Consider the following 16044-nt stretch of genomic DNA (forward strand, 5'->3'; position numbering starts at 1 on the left):
GGATTGCGTTAATTGTGATGTTTTTTAGTCGTCATAGTGCACGGTACTTGCTAGCTCAATGTATGTTTAAGGACAGTGTCAAGATTTTAAACATGGCTGCAACAGCAACTGTTGAAATACTTCACGATAAAGGGGAAAATGGGATATTTGAAATCGAGCAGGATTCTACCCCTACATTACAAAAGCAAATTAGGGATATGTTAAGAAAAACTAAATATCTTATGAAAGAGTTTCAAAAGAAAACTTTAATTAATATGAACCCTAGAGCACCTATGCTTAGAAGTCAGTTTAAGGTAGACAAAAGTCAACACCCAGTTCGTCCCATCGTTAACGGAATAAAGAGTCCACATCATAAATTAGCGAGATTCTTACACACTAAAATCAAAGAAGCCTTTGTTTTTGGAAACAATTATTCTGTTAAAAATAGTGCTGAGGTAATAAACAAGCTAAAATCGATAGAGATCTCTCCTTCCTCTCGTTTGGTTTCTTTTGACGTCGTAAGTTTATACACTAATGTTCCAGTGGATATCACTCTTAAGATTATTGAAGATAACATTCGACAACATAGAACTCTAAGTGAGCTACAGTTGTCTGAACTTATGTCACTACTGCAGGTTGTACTAGAATACAATTACTTTCAGTTTAATGGCAAAATGTATGAGCAACCATTCGGCTTAGCCATTTGCCGTTAGCTGGTATCTTAGCTGACATCTTTGTGAATGCGTTAGAAGAAAATTTCTTCAAAAACAGTCCTGCGTTGGGTAATATGATACCTTTCTATGCTCGTTATGTTGATGATATACTCATAATATTTCAAGGCAGTGACCAAGATCTACAACAACTGTTTCATGTTTTCAACAGTTTTCACGAGAAAATGAAATTCACAAAAGAGATACAAAACAATGAGAGAGAACTCCATTTTCTCGACTTGAAACTTAAGTTATCGAGTAACACTATTAGCTTCGACATTTTTCGTAAAGAAACTTTTTCTGATAATATTATTCCAGTAGATTCTTGTCCTCCTCAAACTCACAAAATCGCCTTCTCTCAGTCTGCAGTTCATCGTGCTGTGAGCACACCTTTAGCACAGAATTGTTTCGAAAAAGAAATATCTTTATTAAAGTCAATGGCTACTAACAACGGATACGATCCTAAATTAATTGACCAAATTGTTAAGAAAAAAACAGCTGTAAAATGTTCAACTTTAGGAGATAACAGGGCGAAAATGAATGAGGGTAATAACTTTATTTCTATTCCATTTTTGGGGAACGTTTCATATAAGATAAGAAGACTTTTACAGAAACAATACGGTTACAGAGTTGCATTTTCCGTAAATAATAGCTTGAAACAAAGAGTAATTCATACCATTGGAGCACGGGAAGAACTCGGCACTAAGTCCGGTGTATACAAAATTACTTGTAACGACTGCCCAAACTATTACATTGGACAGACAGGTAGACCCATTAAGGTTAGTTATAAAGAACACATGTTAGGTAAAAATTGGGAAAACGTACATAATTCCAAGTTTGCCGAACATCTATGGCTCTTACAGCATACGCCACGTGAACAGGGCGACGTAGAGTTGCTTCATGAAGCTAATAAATGTTACAAACTGGACTTGCTCGAAGAATTAGAGATTTTCAAGCATCTGTCTCTAAAAGATGGTTTTGTTCTTAATGAACAGGTGTAGCTTAGAAACAAAAATTTTTTAGACAGTTTCAAACCCATCCTTGCCTTAATATGATATAGTCTGGCTGACTAGAAGTTAGTTTTCTTGCTTGTTGATGCTGGTGAAATGCGCTTTTCCTGTCTTGTTGGGATTTTAAGTATCTATTTTTTATGTTTGTTGTTTGTGATTTTCGATGTGTATGTGTGGCTAATTGACAAGTATGTTTTTATTCACAACGACAGATGGTTTCGTTTTATTATAACATTTTGGTTGTTTTCGCTAGTATGTATTTCACCGCCTACTTTACGCGAGATTCTCGCGCATTACACTAGTGCCCTCTCTCGTTAGATGTCCCATAGCGCAAGCTTTATCTGTTTGACACTAGGACACAGGTAAATTGTTTCAATATTTTATATGTTATATAAATGTTTTTAAATGGTCTGATATGTTTTATTTATTAAGACAGAAAGTTTGAATTAACACAACTTTTAATAATTTTTTATGCTCTTATGTATGTATTCATGGATTTTAATATGCGCGAGTGTCTGGCACATACAAGTGCCCTCTCTCGGCGAAACCATCTGCCCTAGTGCTTTCACACTCTTGTCTCGATAGTTCATAGGTGAAGTAATGGTGCTAAACTGTTCGCTTTGACCCTGTGCCTATAGTCATGTTGTACAAATGGAGAAGATGTCTTAATTATTGACGACGCCTTTGGCACAATTGTTTTATTAATCTCCATTGCATGATATAATTTTAGTAAGTAACTAAAGATTTTATGCCTGTATTACTCTGGTAATTTCACTATTACTTAAGCTTTTGTGTTTCTCACTTCCGATGCTAAGGCTTTTCTAATGAAAGTGTCTTCCTGTTCAGGATTTTTTACTTCTGATGAAGGTATATTTATATGTACCGAAACGTTGGTCAAGAATTTTAATAAATTTTTATCCTGCAACTGTTTTTGGCTGTCATCCTTTATCGTAAGGACAGTGTATTCAATGCTACATTAACAGTTCTTCGGTACAATAATCATTATTGCAATCATACGTTCATACCATGAGAGTGAGTTTACGCTCATTTAGCTGCCGATTTAATTGATTTTAGTACTATTGCCACTATTTGCACTACTGCCCCAGAGTCTTCGTTTTAAAAGCGTAATACTACATTCTTTACATGATGTGAGTTGTGGTCTGTCGGTAGAATATTCGTTGTAGCAAGAATAACAATCGCACCTGGAGACTGAGCTTTCATTTATTTCGCTGAGATTTCCGTGACTTCAGTGCTGCATCAACTATTTGCACTGTCACAGTAATTGTTTTAAAAAGTGTAAGACTACACTCTTTACATCATATGAGGTGAGGTCTGTCGGTGCAGGCACAGTATTCACTGAACCATGTACAAGCATCACATCTTGAGAATACACAATGGTGGTACTTCCTGAAGCAAATGAATATTCATGTTTATTCTGTCAAATTTTTAAATAAGTCTGGTGACATCACAGCAACTGAACTGCTAAGAATAGCAATACTTAGGCAGTCATGCATTTTGTTACTCCACGAGGAGCAGGTGACTGTGTAAAATTCCTGCATCGTCTATTCCTCCGCCGTCTCTACAGCTGGAATCTCATCTTCCACACTAGATAAGAAAACACACACACACACACACACACACACACACACACACACACACACAAAGCAGTAATTCGGTGCAGCTGAGCATCTAAAACCTGTACCAAACGGCTTTCAGATAGTTTACCTGTGCGGGCACTGCCCTCCATCTTCTGTCGGCAAAGCAGACAGATCAGCGCACTGTGAGACGAACTAGTATGATGATCCATGTGCATCTCATTTACGTGGGACATATTATGTCAATATTTTTCCTACATGGGGCAGATTTTACTTAGCCAAGGAACACTTTCAGAAAGTGTTAGCACATTCAGAATGTTCAGTTCTTCATGCGTGGTCTATAGTTCCAGGAGGAGCCAGTGTTGGTTAGAAATATTTTTAACAGCTCGGAGAAAGTGTCCTGTTCTTGCGTCTTTTGTCCATCTGTGTCTGACTTCCGCAGACTACAAGCAGTGTACCACAGCCAGCAGATGGATCTCGTGTCTCTACCTACAAGGGTGGCGAGGAGGAGACGAAGGGAAACAGGGGCGGTAATAAGACTGGTTCTTAGCTATGTAATCTGTTTCCATATATAGAGGTGAACACACGTGCAGCTGTCACCGTATTTTCCTAGCAAGAATTTGGGGGTCGGTTATTGTGATAGTCGTATTTTTACAATGGCTTTTGTCAATTCTCAGTGTGTGTGTTGCATTATGACACATTGTTTACCAGTGACAGTTTTTAATGACAATTTCGATGTGTTGTTAGAACAGTGACGCATCTTCCTTCTTTTATGATAATGTGTATTGGTCTTCGCACACTTCAGTGCTAGTTTGCTGCCGTTTCCCTTTCTCCCACGTATGTACGTATGTGCACAAGTTCTTCAGCAGATATTTCACTTATAGACTGGTAGGAGGCTAGTCTTCTTACACTTCAGTGATAGTTTGCTGTTCCATCCCTTCTTAGCTTTTATCTGTGTACACGTTCCCCAAGCAGCTATGCACTTGTAGATTGGTAGAGACAATTAATCTGGCAGTGGCTACGAGACAGTTCCTCGCCAATTTATGGTAGTGTTGTGGACTAGGGCATACAGAAAAGTAAACGTATATACATTCAGGCGATCGGAAAGGGGAACGAAACCATTCCAAGAGTTCTCTGGTTCATACAGTGTGCTACATTGGAATAGGACGAAATTGTCTCCTTCACTGTGGATTAACTGATCATTTCAATAGAACATGAACAGTTCTAGCACTGACAGTAACGTCTATGAGTTGCGAAACATATGCACAGTCCATCAGGCTGCATCATCATTACTTACTGAGAAGTATTCCGCCTATGATCGTCCACTATCACCTCGTTCCACTCCTTGTGTAGGAGGCTATGAATGAAGTCCTCAGCCATATGTTTATAGGTAATACATACATTAAACGACTTTCTGTTCCACACCAATATCTCGCCAGTTAAATACATTTCCCTGCAGTGAAATTAATTTAATTAACTTTTAAAGAAATAAGCAACATATTGCCCCAGTTCGCCACCCATTTGGTGTAATGACATCTGTTTTTTCATGAGAGAGTTTTTCTAGCATTCCAACAATATTAAGCAGTTCCGTTTATTTGGATTTCAATCAACAACGCTGTAGGGTAACTGGCAGATTGGCTCCCTGCCGAAATTTAGGAAATTCCTCCACCAGGATAATACCCTCAAAAATAAATGAAGTACATAAATAGAGACAGTACCTTATGTCGTTCCTCTCCAGAAGCTCAGCGCAGGTTAAGTGTTGATCCCACTAGTTCCCAAGTGGGGGAGGGGAGGGGATGGGGAAAGAGGGGGGAGTGTTGGGAAGTATGGTGTTGATGTCAACAATTACTATGGCCACCTCCCCTCCTCCCACCCAAAGGAGATGGGGGGGGGGGGGGGGGACAACCACACAGGGACCATCTTGAATTAGAGGTGGTGTAGAATAAACATTGTTCTCGTAGTAGTGTCCACCCCTTCACGGAGTTTGATTCTTCTCAACATGGTGAAATCTATCAGCGGGAAAATAAACATGTCACACACCTCCCAGTGGAAACGTCTGTTGCCTATTTCAGAGAGCAAGATAATGAGTTTACCATACTTCCTGGCCACCAGTCTCCTGAGATTTAGACCCAGTCTAGATGTTGTGGGACTACATTGGTAGGGCTGTTTGCGCCATGGATCCTCAAGGATAAACCCAGCGCAGCTGCCCACGGTACTGGAGCTGGTGCAGCTCTACGTCCCTGTCGGTAGGTTCCAGAACCTCACTGCCTCTCCTCCTGCACGACTGCAGTGCTTCATGCTGTAAAAGTTGGTTTTTAAGGCTTTTGACAGGTGGTCACATTAATATCACTGGAACGTGTATATTACTAGGCTAGGCTCTGGACGTCCACTGCTAAAAGAGCAGGTTGGCGAAGAGATCAAAGAATACTAAGTCGTTCGCTTGAACAATCCATTAAGAATCTCAGGAAGTTTCGTAAGCAAGACTTGCAGGGCGCACATGGAACATTACTTCGCTTGAAGTTGGTACTTTACCACAGACACAAACGTTAAAATATTTCGTGTAAAATGCAAGCTATTCCCAGAGTTTTCTTGGGCCCATATGTATGGCTAGTTTATTTGCCTTTTTTGTTCAATAAACGTTGTGAGATTAAAGTCAGACTTTAGCTTTTGAAGTTTGTAGCTTGCAGGTTGTATGCCCATGCTTAAATTCTTACGGTCTGTGATCTGAAAACATTCTTTCGATTTCGCCTTTCGATGACTTCCTTTGAGCGGAAGCGTACGCTCTCAGAGAGTCCAGCATGCCAATTACTCTTTGAACTTCGGCAGGGCGGCCCTCAGGGTCTAACTAGCTGATGTGGGTACACTAGTTTCTGTTGGTACGGTATCCAGCTGTTTTGGAGAGTTACTGCCTTGTTTGCTTTCGCGGTTAATGATTGCTTATTAATATAGTTATGATAGTTATAGGGCTTTCATTGAAACCTTTTTCTCTGTTGTCATTCATAAACATTTTAAATAAAAAGGGAATCTACTTGGAGGGACTCCACACAGGATTGTCACAAGTAGAATACGTAGTAACCTGCCTTTACTTCATGTAGACGTCAAAGCTACGTCATGAAATTCTGACAAACTTAAAAGCGAACGCCGTAGTTGGGAACTACTCATTTACTCAACAATAAATTATTCTTGATAATCCATTAAAGGAGGCAATAATAATTTCTGAGAATGAATTTCCAGTTTCTTTTTGGCTTTTGTTGATGATTTCGAATGCCTCTTCTCAGTTATTCAGTTATGTGGAAAGAGTCCCAGCGTCATCTCAAAGAGGTATGACGATACTTTCTGTTTGTACAGAGATATCTAAAACAGTGACAACTACGAAAAATATCGTTGCCTCTCTGTGTCACAGTGAAAATCAGAACACAGGACTTGAGAGAACCAAAGAAATACAATATCTACATTACTATATTTACTGAAGTAGAATAACAGGTTCTAAAAGGAAGTGATATAGCAACAGCGATAGCATATAGCTTTTCTGACCGCGGAAACCGAGAAGAGGACACAGTAAAGGAGGGTAGAGGCTTGAGAGCGAACATCCCGTCAGCGAGTTGACGCTTTTTGATGAAGAAATAAAGAAAATCAATTTTCAGTCAGAGCTCTAAATAATTAGCGTATAGTTTAGGCAATAGTAGCATAAAACTAAATATTGAAACTTGGAAGGTAAGAAGTAATTTAAATGTTCGGTTTATTACATCTAAAGGTGCTTAATTTCGAACATATTATATCCTATCACTGAAGTCTGTTCATGAAACAGGACTCATTCACTCACGCATTCGTATTAGCACAATTACACGTCATTCATAATGAATACAAAGACACACACACACACACACACACACACACACACTCAAAATGGTTCAAATGGCTCTGAGCACTATGGGACTTAACTTCTGAGGTCATCAGTCCCTTAGAACTACTTAAACATAACTAACCTAAGGACATCACACACATCCATGCCCGAGGCAGGATTCGAACCTGCGACCGTAGCGGTCGCGCGGTTCCAGACTGTAGCGCCTAGAACCACTCAGCCACCCAGGCCGGCACACACACACACACACACACACACACACACACACACTCCCACACACACACGCACGCACGCACGTACATACACACATACATTCATAAATACAATACAGCAGTTACAGTTCATATCTACGTGGCTACTCAACACAATGCATGGTAAGATGTCTTATCAATATTTTAGGTTTTAGGAGCCATGATAAGGGTATCTAAGGAGCGTAAGTAGCGTCACAGGTTGAATGATCACTGCGAACATCACGGAGATAACGGTGTGAGATAGCGTTATCAGCCCCTGCAATGTTTAAAAGGAACGTCGTTCTGAGCCTCCATTTGAGTGGTTAACCGAATCGTGCCATATGCAGATTTGTGTGGCAATCAAAGGTGAAGTGGCCCGATGTTGGATTGAGGGCAGGTAGGCACGTGGTCAAAAATCCGATCGGTCACGTTTGACCACTACAATGGCCGATCTTATAAGTAGAAACTCTAACACTTACACTTGCATTTAGTTGTTTAATTCGTATGGAACCGGTTTAGGTGTTGCAATAGACCATCTTCATGCCCCTGGATGCAGAAAACAGGTAATTTATTGTACCGTACAGTAAACAGCATAACAATGTAGTATCTATAGCCAATTTACAAAAATGATGACGTTACCTACCGTACACTGAACTAACGCAAATTATATCAGTGCAACCTACACACCCCTGAATCTGCTTGCTTTATTCACCTCTTGGTCTTCCTGTACGTTTATTGCTCCACACGCATCCCTCTAGTACAAAATTTGTGAACCTTTGATGCCTCAGAATATGTCATACCGACCGATCCCTTCTTTTGGTCGGGTTGTACACAAATTTCTCTTCTCCCAAATTCTATTCAGAACCTCCTCATTAGTTACGTGATTTACTCATCTAATCTTAAGTATTCTTCCGTAGCCCCACATTTCAAAATCTTCTATTCCCTTCTTGTCTAAATCGGTGTTCGTCCATGTTTCACTCCCATACGTGGCTCTACTCCATACAAGGAGTTCCTGACACTTAAATCTATATTCGACGTATATAAATTTTTTTCTTCAGAAACACTCTCTTGCCATTGCCAGTTTAAGTTTTATATCTTCCCTACTTCGACCATCAACAGTTGTTTTGCTTCCCAAATAGCAGAACTCATCTACTATGTGAAGTGTCTCGTTTCTTAATCTAATTTCCTCGGTATCAACTGATTTAATTCGACTACATTCCATTATCCTCGTTTTTCTTTTGTTGATGTTCATCTTATATCCTCAATTCAAAATACTGTCCATTCCGTCCAACTGCTCTTCCACGTCGTTAGCCATCTCTGACAAAATTGCAATGTCAACGGTAAACTTCGAAGTTTTTATTTGTTCTCTGTGGACTTTAATTCCTACTCCAAATTTTTCTTTTGTTTCATTTATTGCTTGCTCAATATACAAACTGAATAACATAGGGGATAGGCTACAATTATGTCTAGCTCCCTTCTCAACCACTGCTACCCTTTCGTGCCCCTGGGTTCTTATTACTGCCTTGTAATTTCTGTACAAATTGCAAATAGCTTTTCGCTCTCGACATTTTAACCCTGCCACCTTTACCGTTTGAAAGAGAGTATTCCAGTCAACATTGTTAAAAGCTTTCTCTATGTCTACAAATGCTATAAACGTAGCAACCTGTCTTCAATGAGAAGTTGTAGAGTCACTATTGCCTCGTGTGTTCTTACGTTTCCCCGGAATCCAAACTGATGTTCTCTAAGCTCGGCATCTGCCAGTTTTTCCATTCTTCTATAAAGGATTCATGTTTGAATGTTGCAGCCGTAACTTATTAAAATGGTAGTTTGGTAATTTTCACACATGTCAGCTCCTGCTTCTTTTGGAATTAGGTTCGTTCTATTATTCTTGAAGTCTGAAGGTATTTCTTGCTCACCAGTTGGAAAAGTTTTGTCATGGCTGGCTCTCCCTTAGCTACCAGTAGCTCTAAGGAAATGTCGTCCACATCCGCGGCCACGTTCCGATTTACGTCTTCCAATGCTTTCTCAAATTCTTTATGCAGTATCGTATCTCCCTTCTCATCTTCCTCTGTGTCCGCTTCCGTTTCCATAACACTGCCTTCAAGTGCATCCCCGTTGTATAGACTCTCTGTATGTTCCTTCCACCTTTCTGCTCTTCCTTCGTTGCTTAGGATTGGATTTCCATCTGAGCTCTTGATATTCGTACAGGTCCTTCTCTTTTCTCCAAAGGTCTCTTTAACTGTACTGTAGGCAGTATCTATCTCATCCCTAGTGAGATAAGCCTCTACATCCTTACATTTGTCCTCTAGCCATCCCTGCTTAGCCATTTTGCACTGCCTGTCGATCTCAGTTTTGAGACGTTTGTATTCCCTTTCGTCCGCTTCATTTATTATGTTTTTTTTTCGTCGATTGAATTCAATATCTCTTGTGTTACCCGAGGATTTGTAGTAGCCTCCATTTTTTACCTACTTGATCCTCTGCTGTCTTCACTATTCCATCTCTCAAAGCTGCCCGTTCTTGTTCTATTGTATTCCTCTCCTTTGTTCTTGTCAGTCGTTCTCTAATGCTCCCTCTGAAACTCTCTAGTACCTTTGGTTCTTTCAGTTTATCCACGTCCCATCTACTTAAATTCCCGTGTTTTTGCAGTTTCTTCAGTTTTAATCTGCAGTTCATAACCAATAAATTATGGTCAGAGTAAACATCTTCCCCAGGAAACGTCTTACAGTTTAAAACCTGGTTCCGAAATCTCTGTGTTACTATTTTATAGTCGATCTGAATCCGTCCACTGCCTCCAGGTCTGTGCCATTTATACAGCCTTCGCTCATGATTCTTAAGCCACGTGTTAGCTATGATTAAATTATGCTCTATGCAAACAGACGGCTTCCTCTTTCAATCCTCTCCCCAAGTCCATATTCACCTACTGCTTTTCCTTCTCTTCCTTTCTCTAATATCGAATTCCATTCCCTCATGACTATTAAATTTTCGGCTCCCTTAACAATCTGAATAATTTATTTTATCTCATCACACATTTCCTCGATCTACTCCTCATCTGCGGAGCTAGTTGGCATATAAACCTGTACTTCTGAGGTGGGTGTGGGCTTCGTGTCTATCTTGGCTACAATAATGCGCCCACTATGCTGTTCATAGTAGCTTCTCCACGTTCCTATTTTCTGCTCATTATTAAACCTAATCCTGCATTATCCTTATCTGATTTTGTGTTTATAACCCTGTATTCATCTAACCAAGAGTCCTGTTCCTCCTGGCAGCGAACCTCACTAATTCCCGCTATATCTAATTTGAACCTATCAGTTTCCCTTTTTAAATTTTCGAACGTACCTGCCAGATTAAGGGCTCTGACATTCCACACTTCGATCCGTAGGACGCCAGTTTTGTCTCTCCTCATGACGATTTCGTCCTGAGTAGTCCCCGCCCGGAGGTCAGACTATTTTACCTCCGAAATGTTTTATCCAAAAGGATGCCATCATCGTTTAACCATACAGTGAAGCTGCATGCCCTCGGGAAAAATTACGACTGTACTTTCCCCTTTCTCTCAGGCGCATATCTCACTTCACTCTTGTACGCATCGTCCGCAGGTCGTGGTCTAGTGGGCCGGCACGGTAGCTCAACGTGTTCGGCCAGAGAGTTGGTTGGCCCCTGTAATAAGAAAACTGAGTGAAAGGATCGACAACGAACTTGAACGGATGTTACGTGACGCCCGCAATGACCAAACACAACGATCAACAACGAACAAAATGGAAAAAAAAGTGACTAGCGTTGCTAGCTCTGAATCACGGGGTCCCGTGTTCGATTCCCGGCCGGGTGGGGGATTTTCTCCGCCCGGGGACTGGGTTTTTGTGTTGTCCTCATCATCTCGTCATCATTCGATAAGTGTCGATTTGAGCTGGAAAGATTTGGAACTTGTACGGGCGCTTATGACCTAGACGTTAAGCGTCCCACAAACCATCATCATCTTAAACGTATCATAATAGGAGGAAATTTAGTAACGAGGCAACATAGAATAAGTTGTATATCTGCTCTCTACTACACTATGCAAACGAAAGTAACACATAGTAAACTGAAGTATATGTAAATAAAACCAGTATGCACATCTTATGGGGTTGTAATTATTCGTATATAATAACAGATGTTGCTCCAAAATCCACCATGCGATGGATGTGCAAAGACAAGGGAAGATTGCGGTATTGTGCGCCAAGCACTCAGTAGTTCCTCCGATTTAATTCTGTCATCCGACAACAAGTAACTAACACCGCGCAACCGGACAATCAGCCTTGTAGCTGGAAGTACCGTCCCCTGCGTTGGCTGCTGTTGACACCACAGCCAAATGTCTCTCTTCGGAGTGATGGGGTGACTGGGAGCCACGCACTGCTGATAAATGGCATCTGTTGGGTGATGAATCGCGGTTCTGTGCTACCTATGATGACAGTGGTATGCGAATGTATTGGTGACTACGAGGCAGGTCATATTTTTCCAAGGTACAGCAGGACAGAGGAACGTCGCTAAAAGAGCACCTCCCATAACGCTCAGTTCGCATAACGAGCAAAACAAATAATAAAAAAAAACTCGCTTAACTGACGATGTTCCGCATGACGAGTGACGACGATTTACTGTGATCTCGTTAAGAAAACGCCACTATCATCAGCGGCCGAAGAAGTGCTTAATGGAAGCCGTGGGTGGTTCGAGAAGCTTAAGAGAACAAGCATCCGCAACGTTGTCAGGCACGGTGAAGCAGCCAGATCCGACACAAAGGCAGCAGAGAACTTCAAGAAGTATAAAGTCAAGAACAGCTGATTAAGTAAGTCGTTGAGGTGCAACGACAAGGCGTGGGTGACACGTGATTTTGTTTGGGATAGGATCAATGAAGTTTTTGGTCCTACAGTGAAAAACTATTTGCTTGAGATGAATGTGCCACTCCATGTCTTGCTAGTTATGGACAACGCTCCTGCCCATTCTCCAGGCCTACAGGACCACCGCCCGCATCTCGTGGTCGTGCGGTAGCGTTCTCGCTTCCCACGCCCGGGTTCCCGGGTTCGATTCCCGGCGGGGTCAGGGATTTTTTCTGCCTCGTGATGGCTGGGTGTTGTGTGCTGTCCTTAGGTTAGTTAGGTCTAAGTAGTTCTAAGTTCCAGGGGACTGATGACCATAGCTGTTAAGTCCCATAGTGCTCAGAGCCATTTGAGCCATACAAGACCACCTCCTTGAAAAGTTTCAATTTTTCAAATTTCAGTTTCTGCCTCCCAAAATCACTCTGTTACTTCAGCCTACGGTCCAGAAGTATCGAACTTTAAGAAGCTCTATACTAAAGCACACTTCGAGTATTGCTTTGAGTTGAATGATGCTACCAATCCAACTCGCAGATAATTTTGGAAATATCACTTCAACATCGTTGTCTGCGTCAAGATGATCGAAAAGGCGTGGGAAGATGTTACGAAGGGAACTCTCAATTCTATTTGGAAGAAGCCTTTGCCAGACTGCGTTGTTGAACGTGACTGAGGCATTTGAGTCAGTACCTGTGTAGCATGTAGTCAACGAGATTGCGTATTTGGCCATAACACGGGACTGAAGGTGGATAACAATGATATGGACGGGCTTGTGGAAGATCACAGCAGAGAAATGATCGCCGAAGAGCTTAGGAGTTCCAGTGTTTTTCACACCAGGAAGATGTGGAGAGGAGTTCTTCTTCTTCAGAGGAGGAGGAGGTGGTAACACCATATCAACAATCTTAGGAGTAATAAGAGAAGTGCTGAAAGCATGGGAATCGGTTGCATCGTACATTGAAAATCATTACCCCAATAAAGCAGTGGCTATGTGTGCTACAAATTTATCTGAAGATAATGCTGTGTCGCATTTTCGCCAGGTGTTAAAGCGTCGGCAGAAACAAATGACCATAAACAGCTTCCCACTAAAAAAGAATTAGTTATGTATCGTGAATAATAAAATACATAATACTGTGTGTATAATTTTCTTTGAATAAATGAGATAAATACGATAAAATTTTAGTACTTTTTCTGCATGGAATGCATTATCGTATTTTACATTAATTTATATAGGATATATTGTTTCGGTTAACGAGTATTTCGACCTACGAGTAATATTCTGACATGAATTATAATCGCTATGTGAGGTTTCATTGTATTGGTGCCGGCTTCATGGTATGGGGAGTCTTCAGGTACTACAATGTCATGGCTGCTAGCGATTGAAGGAACGTCACAGCAGTACGTCACTGACATCGTGCATCTTAATGTGTTCCACTTTGTACGGCAGTACCGTAGTACCATTTTCCAAGTGGTCAAAGCTTGTCCAGATCTGGAACGTGTCCATACGAACTGCCTGTTTGAAGTCGAGGTCCTCCCGTGATAGAAATGGAAGACCTGTCGCTGATTGAACATGCGTGCGACCAACTCAGAAGTCAACTTCGTCCAATGCCAATATCCAGGATATCAAGGACAAGTTACCAGCTTGCACCAGGAGAGGATACAACGACTTGGACATCCTTCCCAATCCAATCACCGCATTCAGCGAGACCTAAGGGGAAGACCTAAGGGGAAAGGGGGGGGGGGGGTGTAATGTTATGTAGATCGGTTGGTTCATACTGCGGAATTCTTTGTAACTTATGCTCTATTCTTCAATCGCTCTAGAAACAACAATTCGTAGTGTTGTTGTTAGAGTGACTGAAAAATCTCGAGCTATGAAGGTTCATTTCGTATTCTCCTTGTCTTCTCGTTTTTCACTTTTTTTTGTCTGAATGTTTAGTACGACAGCTACCTGAGAAATGTATTAATGGGTCGTCTATGGAGCAAAGAAGTCTTCGCTGAAAAACATTATGTGACTAATATATACTGTAAATTCGTACCAACCGCTTGTCACAAGTATTTCGACTATGCTTGACTGCGGTTCACGGGACTCTGTGGTAGGTACGGTATGAACTAAGGGCAACTACGCATTAAGTTTCGCAAACTGTGAATTTACTGGTTTTGGAAAAAGAGTTTGATATGTCGACTGCGTTGGAAAAAGTTGAAATAGACAGTGGACATCTAATACTTTAGTCATTTCTGCAGCAAGAACCAGGACCAAAATCAACATCTAGACGCTGATACCAACTGCAAGATAACTAGATGAATATCAAGGTTCCCCCCTTAAAACGTTGTATAAGCAGTGGGTTAAGGTGTTCCTCACGAAATTGCGATGAATTTGGACTGTTGGTATTCGTCGATCTATGTTAAGACGGAACTTTATACCCGCCAATAGGACCTCTAAGTAAAGGACCAAAGCAAGCATAGAAAAATATGGTTCACCTCCAAGGAGAATGGCGAACACAAAGCCATCAAATAGAGGTTCCGATATAGTTTTTTGGAGTTGCCGTGTTGTGGTACTAACAGATTACTCTCGTAGAAGTCATACCGTCACAAGAACATACTACCAAAATATGCTGACGATGTTACTAGCGCCTGTGCTTTCCAGAATGACGACGACACGATTTTCGTGCTTTCCTGGGAAACATAAATCTAAATTTCTAAAACTAATATCTCTGCCATGTCTCCACCATTGTAAAAAGAATGTCACGATGAAGGATGAGTGTGTTGATAAGAAATAACACCATCAGAAATATTCATGGCCAGTGTTGGATTTCTTGTAGGTGATTAGACTTCTTGACCACTCATGGCACATATTTTCTGTTTTACATATACCGTAACACTGTCATAAATTTAAATCTCACAAGAGTGATGAAGTTCTAAGATTACTACAATTGAAGACTTCATTACATAACACAGTTAGAGCAGTGAAAAAGACTTTTTAGCGTGTAATGTAATGAATTGTATTCAGTTTTATCGCCTTCTTTGCAATCACGATCGTGTTATCATAATTCGAAATCATTGTATGCAAGAAAGACGAGTGTTTTTATCCTAGTTTTAGTTTATGTAGTGCAACATAAACCGGACTTAGTCTTTGACTTTGAAATATTACTTTTAAGTTCTCTACGGGAAATGGAAATGAGCGTTTGCGTCCTTGGCCGGGAGGCCCCTTGCGGGGCAGGTCCGGCCGCTATGGCGATGTGGTAACGTTGTTTAATTGGTTCTAGCATTTATTCTACAACAGCTCTTCTTCACTAATGATGGACTGCCTGTAGATAATGACCACAGTGAAGACTCCAAGTGTATAATGACAGTTTTCAACGTATACAGTGAAACATACTGACAGAAAACTGTAGATAATACCTCCTGTTCCAGTGATATATAACGGTTACGTTATGTTCACATTTAATAATGCAACAAATGCTTATGGAATCTTTTATCCACTATACTACTCAGCCATTTATATTACCCATTTTAAACGTCATTTCAGGTATATGAATACGTCAAGTAAATGCGCATCTTAAACAAAATTGTTACAGGAGATACATTTAGCTAGTATTTAATAGTTATATGTAACGCAGCTGTGTCTCACTTTTTCTGATAGGACATAAATTTTAATACCGTATTTCTGGAACAGAAAGTAAAAGTACAAATAAGGAAAAGGCTGTGAGTCTCTGACTTGGATTTGTGTTTCAGTTCTTATAAATACATAAAATATCACTATATTTTTCAGTTAAGGTATAAATCTTTTAAGAAAATATGAGATCACACGACCACTGTGTGACAG

This window comes from Schistocerca serialis, chromosome 5 (genome assembly GCF_023864345.2).
Source record: "Schistocerca serialis cubense isolate TAMUIC-IGC-003099 chromosome 5, iqSchSeri2.2, whole genome shotgun sequence".
Lineage (NCBI taxonomy): Eukaryota > Metazoa > Arthropoda > Insecta > Orthoptera > Acrididae > Schistocerca > Schistocerca serialis.